This window comes from Bacillus rossius, chromosome 1, assembly GCF_032445375.1.
Source record: "Bacillus rossius redtenbacheri isolate Brsri chromosome 1, Brsri_v3, whole genome shotgun sequence".
In the NCBI taxonomy this organism is placed as follows: Eukaryota; Metazoa; Arthropoda; class Insecta; order Phasmatodea; family Bacillidae; genus Bacillus; species Bacillus rossius.
In genome coordinates this window covers 109,542,041-109,553,600 of record NC_086330.1, presented here as the reverse complement: position 1 = coordinate 109,553,600, position 11,560 = coordinate 109,542,041, and positions in this window count along the sequence as shown.

The following is an 11,560-nucleotide window of genomic DNA, read 5'->3' as shown; positions in this document are numbered from 1 at the left end:
AGGGATCCCTGGCTGTTAAAACATCACAGGCCCTGTGCAGCATAACACACTGATTCCTAGCTGGAATAGGAAGACTCAACACCTTAACGTAAGCGGATTCGTACTTTATACTGTCGGTGACACGTCGCGCACAGAGTGTGCAGAGTGGACGTTTAATCAGCTTAACAGTTACAATTACAGTTTACACTTAAACGGCATACATTTAATTACCCTACGGAATTCAATTGAATTAACAATGAGTGCTTTGACACACTGTCACTAATTTAAGCCCTCGTGCCAGTCGAGGATAAGGGGGAGGTTAATTGGAGACTGCCAATCCCGAAAATTGTTAGTGTGGCAGCACCCAGGTCCACCTGTGTGGACCGCTGTCCACAGTTAAATTAGATGCAAGTTCTATGCGTAGCAGTCGTCGGTGCCTGTGCACTCGACGTTTAACAAAAAGTCACTTGTAGCGGGAGTCGGCCCATGCCGTATATTGAACTTCCCTCCGTAATGTCTAGTACGGCGAGTTTATCATTAAGCGGCTGGGTTAGGCCCAACACCGTAAAAGGACCGGGGAAGCACAGGGAGTTTACGCAACGAAAAAATATTCGGTTTAAATGATTATAGTTACCAGCAATAATGTTCAGGGGAGACAAAGGGTGATGACTCCCCGTGGAACGCACATCCGCCCCGGTCCGCGAGTCGCTGGTATGTACTGGTGTTTGCCTTGGCTTGAGGAAAGGTCTCAGCGTTCTCTCGCGCCAAAGTTTCTAAAGTTCCGTTATTCGGAAATTATTATTTTAATAACAAGAAACTGAGAGTGGCTCTAAATTCGTACATTATAATTATTAATGATCAATCTAATTGGCAGATGCTCTTTAAGAATAATGGTTAGCAAATTTACATAAATTAAGTTTAAATAATGATGCCGACCGCCAATGCTCCTCTATGTCGCATAGAACGCTATGCCTCATCAACGTCTCACAAACGCGTGTGCACCGAACGCGCTCGTGCGCGCAACAAAGTGTAGTTTGTGCAACGAGGTGAACGCAAGGCAACGAGTGCTACGTCGGTGGAAGGATCCAGCCGGGTGTGGCATATCCCTCTGCCGAACTACAACAAATGTAATAATGTATATTTTTCCACAGGTTTTTATTAGACATTATTTTCATCAATTAATATTTCAGTCCCTTCAAAATCATGTTTCACCATGCGCCTTGTCCCGAACCTGGCCGATTCAGTTTCCCGCGAAATTCACACGTTTCCGGGGGAGGGCCGGCGGGGGGAAGGGGGGTCGCACGCGGCGATACCGGCAGTGTTCTTCAGGAACTCGGATAGGCCGGCAGCCTTCGCGCAACGCGGAACTATCAACTGTGGCTTTCACCGATATGTAGCTTCAATAGTTTAAATCTTTCTTAATCGTTTATGTACAGTTCCGCGGTCGGCCTCAATTTACCATGAGGTATTTCACTTAAATAAATCAGTGCTCCAAGATGGGTGTTCAACGTATTACGTAAGTACTGTGGGGAAGTCTATGAGACGTTACGACGGCGCTTCACGCGACAACTTAGCTTAACGGCTGTTTAGTTTTAGCCCGCACGGGGCAGCCAGAAGGCGACAAGTGCCACCAAATGTACTAACGAATCAGTCCCTGGGACATGTCTAGGAATCACGTAGAGTCGCCGGAGATACGGGCCTACCTGCCAATAGCCCAGTATAATAAGTATCGTGTAATAGTGAAGTGTTTTGTTCGTCAAGGTATTATTTGTCATGTTAGAGTTTATTTTGTAATCGCCGCATCATGTACGTCCTTCACGCGCAGTAAAATCTTGAGCCGCCACTGAGGAAGTGGGCTGCACGTGTGACTATTCGATACGAGACAACCGTTCCGGCCAGAACGGGCAGCACTATGTATAGGGGTGGGCCGTAATAAATTCGTCAAGTATCCACCAGTAACTTTGTGTTCTTCTCCAGGCGTCCCGAGTGGCCATATGGGCTCGGGGGGCCCTACTGCGTTAACCCCTACCTCTAGCCACAAGGCCGAACCCTCCCTGAGATCTCGAACCCAAACAAAAATCACCTAAAAATCATAGGAAGTAGCGGGGACGGCGTCAAAATGGTACCCGACTAGTGTGTCTTTCTTTTTTTTTTTTAATAATTTTAAATTCTTTTAAATTCATAGTGCTTCAAAATTAGTATACCAGTAAGGGCTCGAGTAGGAACAAAGGAATCGCGCGGAAACGGACGCGACGCCCAGACGGCCAAAGGAGCGGGCACCTGGCGATAGGTGCGTGTCAAATTACGCGCAAGACGTGATAAAGGCGCGCATCAGGTTACACGCCAGGCACGATAACGGCTGTGAGAGCGGAAGTCCGCGCGCCTTACACAGGGATCGGGTGGCGCAGATGCGGCGCTGCTGCGCGCATCGACATGAGCCGTGAAGGAGCCGTGAGCATAGACATGGAAGGAGTACGTCATGCATGCCTTCTACCAGGCTTGCCGGTAAATCATGCCGCGCTGGGACATTCGCCATATGTACCTGCGACACCGAGAAGAAGCCCAAAACACACGTTGACGTCGGAAAACCAGGGCCGACGTCTACACTTAAGTGCGGCCCAAGAGGGTGTAATCGGCGGCCCGATGAGGTGGCGTTCTACCATCAGTGCGGCACCGTGAGGCACCGCTCGTGCACCGAGGCCCGGGAGTTCCTCAAATTTAGGAATGGGCTGTTCATGTGCCACGCGTGCGAGCTCGCGCTGGACAGACCGCCAGGAATGCCGGCGTCCCCTATAGCACCGCGCCCCGGCGGCACTCTCAAACTACCGGAGTTCGCAGGGCAGGAGCAAGAGGACCCCGGAAAGTTCCTACGGACATGCCAGGACAGGCTGGTCCGATACTCGGTTTCTACAGATGAGTGGACGGAGAAGGTGTGCGATCAGCTGAGGGGGTTTGCCCTGGACTGGTGGGCCACAGCCGGAGAATACGGCATACAGTGGGGTGACTATGCTGACAGACTGGAGGAACGTTTCAACGACGCCCGGGCCCGGGCCCGGTGTCAACAAACACTGTTCTGCCGGCCTCAGGAGGTGGAAGATAGCGCTGAAGCCTTCAACAGGTCCAAGGCGCGGCTCCACCGACGGCTGGTGGGAGGGGAGGACAACAGCAGCATGCTAGGGGTGGTCGTCCAGCTGATGCTGCCCGAACTGCAGTCATTCCTCAGGGCCGCCATTGACAGGGGCCTGGAGACGTTCGCGCGGTTGGCGAACGAGGTGGAGCACGACGTGCAAATCGTTCACCGCGGCCGCGAGCCATCTGCCCGACGGCCAGGAGCGTCACCACCTGCGTTAGCGGCACCCGAGGACTCCAGGGCTCTGGTACCGTGTGTGGCACCAGCGCCGAGGCAACAGGGGGAGCAGCCGCACCGACGTGCCGCAACCAGGGAAACCACCGGACACCAAACGAGTGGTCCCCGCGCTGTAAGTACTGCCGCTAGGAGCAGTATCACTGGCACGATGTTTGCTCCACGCGGGCAGCTGTCTGGCAAGCCCGTGGGGTGGGCAGGCCCACGTCGGGAAACGCCTGCTAGGGGGTAGTGCCATGGCTGGCCACTGTTCCTGGATTCCTAGCCCGGCCTCCACTGTCACAACGGCGCGCCCCGTCAGGACGAACGGGCACCGCCCGCCCGACCCGTCAGCGGCCCGCACCGGGTCGTCGGCGAGCCACACCGGACACCAGGTGGCCCCGGCGACACCGGCAGCACCTGCGGTGCCCTCTGACACACCAGCACGCCCACTCACGACGGACGGGCGCCGCTCACCCGACCCGTCAGCGGCCCACACGGGGTCGTCGGCAAGCCGCACCGGACACCAGGTGGCCCCGGCGACACCGGCAGCACCTGCGGTGCCCACTGACACACCAGCACATCCCCTCACGACGGACGGGCGCCGCTCACCCGACCCATCAGCGGCCCGCACCGGATTGTCGGCGAGCCGCACTGGACACCAGGTGGCCCCGGCGACACCGGCAGCATCTGCGGTGCCCTCTGACACACCGGCACGCCCACTCACGACGGACGGGCGCCGCTCACCCGACCCGTCAGCGGCCCACACGGGGTCGTCGGCGAGCCGCACTGGACACCAGGTGGCCCCGGCGACACCGGCAGCACCTGCGGTGCCCACTGACACATCGGCATGCCCCGTCACGACGGACAGGCGCCGCTCACCCGACCCGTCAGCGGCCCGCACCGGATCGTCGGCGAGCCGCACTGGACACCAGGTGGCCCCGGCGACACCGGCAGCACCTGCTGTGCCCACTGACACACCGGCACGCCCCGTCATGACGGACGGGCGTTGCTCACCCGACCCGTCAGTGGCCTGCACTGGGTCGTTGGCGAGCCGCACCGGACACCAGGTGGCCCCGGCGACACCGGCAGCACCTGCGGTGCCCACTGACACACCGGCACGCCCCGTCACGACGGACGGGCGCCGCTCACCCGACCCATCAGCGGCCCGCACCATGTCGGCGAGCCGCACCGGTCACCAGGTGGCCCCGGCGACACCGGCAGCACCTGCGGTGCCCACTGACACACCGGCACGCCCCGTCACGATGGACGGGCGCCGCTCACCCGACCCGTCAGCGGCCCGCACTGGGTCGTCGGCGAGCCGCACCGGACACCAGGTGGCCCCGGCGACACCGGCTGCACCTGCGGACCGCCTCATGGGAGCGGCAGCGCCCCTGGAGCAGTGCGGTGAGTCGTTCCAATTAGGGCAGTTGGGACCTGGGGCGGGCCAGTTACTCAGGATTCCCATCAGGATGAATGGACAGCCAGTGCATGCCCTTGCCGAAACGGCCGCCAGCCATATGTATGTGTCAGCTCAGTACTCGAGCTTACGGGACATTGACTCATGTGCGGAGGAGGTACATTTAGCGACGAAGGGGGCAACATCTCTTATTGTCGGTCGCACGAACATCACTTTCTCCATCAGGGATCATGTCAGCCACACAGCAGCACTAGTCATAGAGGGGCTATGGGAGACACTAATCTTGAGGCTGCCTTGGCTAGCGCAGGAGGATGCCACTGTGGCGGTCAGGGAGGGGAGACTACATGTTGGCCATCACGAGCGGCGCACAGTTTACAGCCTAGGCTATCTGCCACCTGCTGATCAGGGGACGCCTTTCACGCTCGCGGACCTGAGAAACGGTGTACCCGCGGCTCATGTAGAGCTCATAAATAGTGTCCTGTCCCAACAGCCACAGGTGTTTGCGGCCACAGACATGCTCCGCCGTACCACAACCACAGAGCCCACCATCCCCACCTGACCTCACCAGGCCCAGTTCGTGAAGCGTGAAGCCGTACGGGTTCGGACAAACCGAAAGGCATGTCATGCAGACCCAAATCACAGAAATGCTGCGCGATGGAGTCATCGAACCTAGTAAATCGCCATACAACTGCCAGATTGTCATGGCGAAAAAAACGATGGCTCCATGCATTTCTGTGTTAATTTCAAACCAGTAAATTCTGTAACCATTCCCGCCCCACCACCGCTAATCAACATAACAGGCGCTTTGGCAGGGCTGGGCGATGCCTGCATCTTCACGTCCCTGGACCTCAAGTCTGGGTACTGGCAGGTGCCCGTACGTCCAGAGGACCACCCGAAGATTGCGTTCACTGCACCTGACGGCCGACGGTTTCAATTCTGTGCCATGCCGTTCGGGCTGATGGACGCCCCCGCGAACTTCCAGGCCATGATGGTACGTGTGTTAGACGGGTAAGCGGGCGAGTTCGCTGCCACGTACTTGGATGACGTCATATTTGGTCACGGTCGTGGGAGGACCACGCCCGGCACCTAGGCCTGGTCCTAGAGCGGCTGGCCAGACACGGCCTCACGTGCGCCCCCCAGAAATTCCACGTGGGCGTGGCTGAGCTGGAGTACTTGGGGCACATAGTGGACGCTTAAGGTTGCGGCCTCTGCCAAAGCACCTGAACCTTATTGAGTCAAAACCCACCCCACGAACCCGCAAGCAGCTGCAGAAGTTGATGGGCCTTCTCAACTGGCTGCGATCATTCATTCCTCATTTCGCCAGTATCACAGCCCCGATGACGGACTTGCTGTCACCCAAGCTCCGGTTTCAGTGGACCAGCGGGGCGGACGCCGCAATGGACACGGTAAAAAGGCAGTTCCGCGAGTGCCACCAGCTCGCCTGTCTGCAGCCTGACCTTCCCCTGTTCCTTCAGACGGACACCAGTCAGGAGGGGATGGGTGCCATTCTGTACCAGGTGGGGGACAAGGGCATGCGCCGGGTGGTGGAGTACGCCAGCGCCAAGTTCGGCCAGCCCGAACGGCGGTACCATGTGAACGAGCAGGAGTGCATGGCCGTCTTTTGGGCTATGCGCTGCCACCGCCACCACCTGGAGGGCCGCTGGTTCACGCTTCGGACGGACAGCCAGTGTCTCCACTGGCTGGACTCCGCTCAGGGCCACAAGTCGAAGTTCACGAGGTGGGCGCTGATGCTCCAGAACTTCGACTTCGCGGTCGAGCACGTCCCGGGACGGGACAACCAGTTCGCCGACGAGCTGTCGTGCCATCCCGACCCACACAACACCTTTCAGGATGACCAGGACTGGGAGGGGCTGTTGCCGCCAGAGGGAGTCACGCCACCAGTCACTCTGGGGGAGGCTCCCGCAACCATGTTTCACATCCCAAGGGCCCCCGACCATCCCGCCGTCTTGCCTGTGGGGACTTTGAGCGACTTAGTGGAGTTCGTGAAACAGGCCCAGCGGACAGACGACCCCACACTGGCCGAGGTGCGGTCATGTGGGGAGCAGGCTCACCCCTACCACAGGTGCATAGACGGGGTTTTGGAGACCCGGGTACCAGGGAACATGGATGCCTGGCGCTCTCATGTGCCGCTCGGTGCCCGTGAGCAGGTCATGGGCTTCCACCACATGCACGAGCTGGCGGGTCACCCGGGTGCACACCAGACACAATTAGACGTCCATAAGACCTTCCATTGGCCGGGGGTGACGCGGGACGTTCGGGACCTGGTGCAGTGCTGAAAGCAGTGCCAGCAGAGGAAGACAAGGCGGTCTGATGGAGTTGAACAGCAGCATCCCCGCCGGCCCTGCGACCCATTTCACACCCTGGCCCTGGACATAATGGGGCCCTATCCGCAGACCACCCGGGGAAAGAGGTTCTTGGTCGTCATCACTGACATTTTCAGCCGGTGGGTCGAGGCCTTCCCGGTGTCCAATGTGAGCGCCGGAACCATAGCCGCCCTGCTGGACCATGTAATCTTCCCACGGTATGGTTTCGCGCGCGTGTTCTTGACGGACAACGGCTGTCAGTTCAGCAGGAGGCGCTGGCGAGCTGACTGTTGCCGATGGGGTCTCGACCACCACACCACCCTCATCTACCATCCCCAGGCCAACTCCACTGAAAGGAGAAACCAGGAGGTCAAGGCGCAGCTGCGGCTAAGGTTGGGGGACGACCACTCCAAGTGGGACGTACACCTGCCGAAGCTGCTGTATTGTCTCCGGCCCCGCACCAACGCCATCACCGATCATTCCCCTGCCGAGCTCCTGTACGGGAAAAACTTGGCATTGCCCGGGGAAAGCAGGGTGGCCGACATCGCCATGGGCACGGTGGTGCGCCCGAATCGTGAGGAGGGGAGGGAGTACGCCAGACAACAACAGGCCCAATTCCTGGCGGCCCACACGCCCCTGAGTAGTCACCCCCCACCTCCGATCCAGCCAGGTCAGCTGGTGTACGTCAGACAGCATAGAAGGTAGCGGGGACGGCGTCAATAATAAGAGTCACACCAGAGACTATTCATCACTTGTTGACTGCTCCAGTGGCTAGTTACACATAAGAAACAGGGAGGTAATGTTTACATTAACACAACACTAATTAATTCAGGCTGAAGGCCGCAAAGGGGGCACTCACAAACATGTGTAATGTAAGTTCACACATGAGGGACTGGGGCACTCCTGTGTCGCACTTTCCTTAGGCGGGGGTTTTAATTACTAGTGTGGTTGTTATTAAATTATGTTTGATCATTCGTGAACAGGGGTCGTGATGTTTAATTAAATAGTCACAGCACTTGATTCTACCTTGTCCTCAGGGGCTCGCCTGACTCGGGTGGGCCATGGCTAGGAGTGCGTTCCGTTAGTGGGGTCGGATACTGGCGGTTGCTGGTCGGGCTTTGGGGTGGCTTTGGGGTGGCCTTCGGCCGGACGACGTCGTCTTGCGGAAAACAGCGAAATATCAATCTAAGGTTGCAGACTATCCTGATACTATCGATACGAATGGTGGCGGCGCGTGACATGTCGGGAGGCTAACGTTAAGATCTCGCCGGACGGCGGAGCAGTTGAGTACACAGGACTAAATAATTAAAATGCCTAAAGTTACCCTAGAGAATTATTAAGTTGCAAAGTACATGTGGCGGATGCTTCCACACTTAACACGCCCTTGGCACAGGCAGACACCACATGCAGCTGATGGCCGAAACTAACACTAGAATTACCACCGTATGCCTAATCCTGACATGGAAGCGTTCTGAGGAGCGAAATTAATCCGTTAAGATTTACAGTTCAGGTTGGATTGGAAAATAGTTACCAGAGTTCCGTCCTTTCTGTGGTGTAGCGGACAAGAATTCTGCGCGCGAACGCGGCGGTATCGGTGGCACGGAAAACTTACACGCGGCCGCTGCACATTTCAGAAACTGAGTCGTTAATAAATGTCGCTGAACGCGTTTAGCTACAAAGCGGCCCCGCGTGGGCAAAGTCCAGACTCCTAGCGGATTTACTACAGCATGAAGTGCGGGCCCATCAGCGTGGTACCCTTAACAAAGAGAAATTACGTAACACAACAAAATGCTCATGTCTGAGCCATAGTCAATTATTTAAGAACCGCGCTGAATATCCACGGTTGGTTTGGGCCGGCCGTGGAGCGGATAAAAAATTATTAAGGAAATTTACCTATTGAACACTACATGTCGGTTTTGGCGCGAAAATGAATTCTCCACACGCTCAGGGCTGCCGGCTCTGTTGAGTGCTTGACTGCAACTGCCGCTTCCTGGTGACCCGTCTAAGAGGGTTTGACCACCGGCAGAAGGATACGGAGCGCGGGATGATGGTGACAGCCAGCATTATGACGAGAATGCGCCCGAATCAACATTACTTTATTAATTAAAGTTTTTAAGAATATAAAATTTTTAGTTTTTTGTTTGACATAAAATTACGTGGGAACTATGTTTTGATAGCGCAACGCCACACCCAGCCGGGCGCGTCACACAACACCGCAAGCCGGGATTATTTCCCGGCGTTTTACTCACTGCCCTAACTCACTCTACACTACACGCACGGCCGCATTCGTTGCACATGCCCTAGTCGGGTGTTGAGGACACACAATGGCCTGTGCGACCAGAGGGAGCACCAACGGGCGCCATCAATGTACATCTGCGCAAAAAATGTTCTCTTTCAAGTAATTCCACCTGAGCACTTCCTGGGTCCACTTTTTTGTTCCACCCAAGTGCCACTCTTTAAGCATACTACATAATGATCACACATGTGCCAAGTGACTTTTAGTGTCTTGTTAGTGCATGGGTTAGTGTATTCGTATTTTTTGGTAGCTTGTCCATCGAGGTATTGTCGCTATCCAGTATATTGTTAAGTGTGTAATTCTTAAGGGAGGAGTGGAATAGATTCAATGGATAAATCTTGATGATAGATGCAGATGACCAAAGGGGAAAGCTCAAGTTTGGGGGAGAGTAAAGTATTTTAAGGAATCTTTGGTACAATTTGAACCATTAATTCATTTTATATAACAATCGATCAATCAAAATACGCTGTTAGTAGCTATTTATAGGGTATTTGTGGTGGTAGATATCCCAGATGGAGAATGCATTATATAATAATAATAATAACAATTACACCTGCAATTGGGCTTCCGCCCGGTGGCAAGGAGTTCCCACCCCCCAACTACCATCACTCCTCCCCCCTCTGGAGCCTCCTTCGTAAGTCCTTCCCTCCTCCCAGATCCAGTGTCCTCCCCTCAAGTTCGTTCCACTCTCGCCCCGTCCTCACAAGGAATACCTGTCTTCCTCTCTCTGTCTGTCTCCATTCTCTCTGAATCTTCCACTCATGATCCCTCCTTCCTCGATACAGCCCTCTGTGCAACCTAGCTCCCAGCTTTCCCCAGCCCCCCTCCCCCCCACGAATTACCTTATTCAATCTCACCAGCCTTTCCACCTTTCTCTTTTCTTGCAGCGTGGCCCACCCCAGCTCCTTCATCATCACCGATGGTCTGTGTGTTTCCCCCATCCTGCCTTCGCCTTCCCTTCTCCTCCACATATTCATCACCCATCTCGCTGCCTTGCGCTGCACCCTCTCCAACTCCTCAATTTCCTTCTCCACATAGGGGTCCCACACCGCCGCGGCATACTCCAACACTGGCCGTACCAATGTCACGTAGGCCTTTTCCTTTACATTCCTACCTGTCCCTTTCAGTGTCCTGCTAAGCAGCCCTAGCACCATTCTGCCCTTCTTCACCACCTTCTTGACCTGCTTTCCCCACCCCAAGTCGTTCTGCAGGATCACTCCCAGGTACTTATACTCCTCAGCTTCCTGGATCACCTGTCCCTTCCAGCAGTACACTTTTCCCTCCACCCTTCTCTTCCTCGTGAACCTCACCACCTTTGTTTTCCCTACATTTATACCCATTTCGTTTTCCCTCGACCAGCACTCCAGTTTCTGCAAGTCCTCTGCCAGGTGCGCCCCTTCCCCCACAGTTTCATAGAGCACACAATCGTCCGCAAACAACCGCAGTCTACTTTTCAACCCCTCCCCTACATCATTCATCATGATCAGGAAGAGCAGGGGTCCCATGACACTGCCTTGTGGCACCCCTGACATCACATTTCCCTCTTCTGACCATTCCTTACCCACTCTCACTCGCTGGATCCTGTCCCTCAAGAAGTCCCCTGTCCAATTTACCACTCTCCTGTCCTCTATCAACCCCTCCACCTTTTCCATCACCCTCCTGTGCGGCACCCTGTCAAACGCTTTCTCAAAATCTATAAAAATAGCGTCTACCTGCTTCCCCTCATCCACTGCCTCCACCAAGTCCTCCAACAGCCCCGCCATCTGCGTTTCACAGGAGTAACCCCTTCGGAAGCCGTGCTGCCTCTCATCCATCCAGTCCCTTTCCTCCACCCTCTCTACTATATACTTCACTACCAGCCTCTCCATCACCTTGCCTACGTTAGACGTCAAGCTGACCGGCCTATAGTTTGCCGGGTGTGCCTTATTCCCACTCCCTTTATATATGGGCACCACCACAGCCTCTTTCCACTGCCTCGGCAGCTGTCCCTCCTCCAGTGACTGCGCATACAGTACTTGCAGGTACTTTCCTATCACCTTCCCTCCCAGCTTGAGGTGACTGTTCCCTATCCCATCTGGCCCAACCGCCTTCCTCACATTCAGTCTCCTCAACTCCCTTAGTACATCATCCCTCCGTATTTCCAACCCTCTCTCTCCCCCTGACTTCTCCTCTTGTGCTCCGCACCATACTCCCCCGTT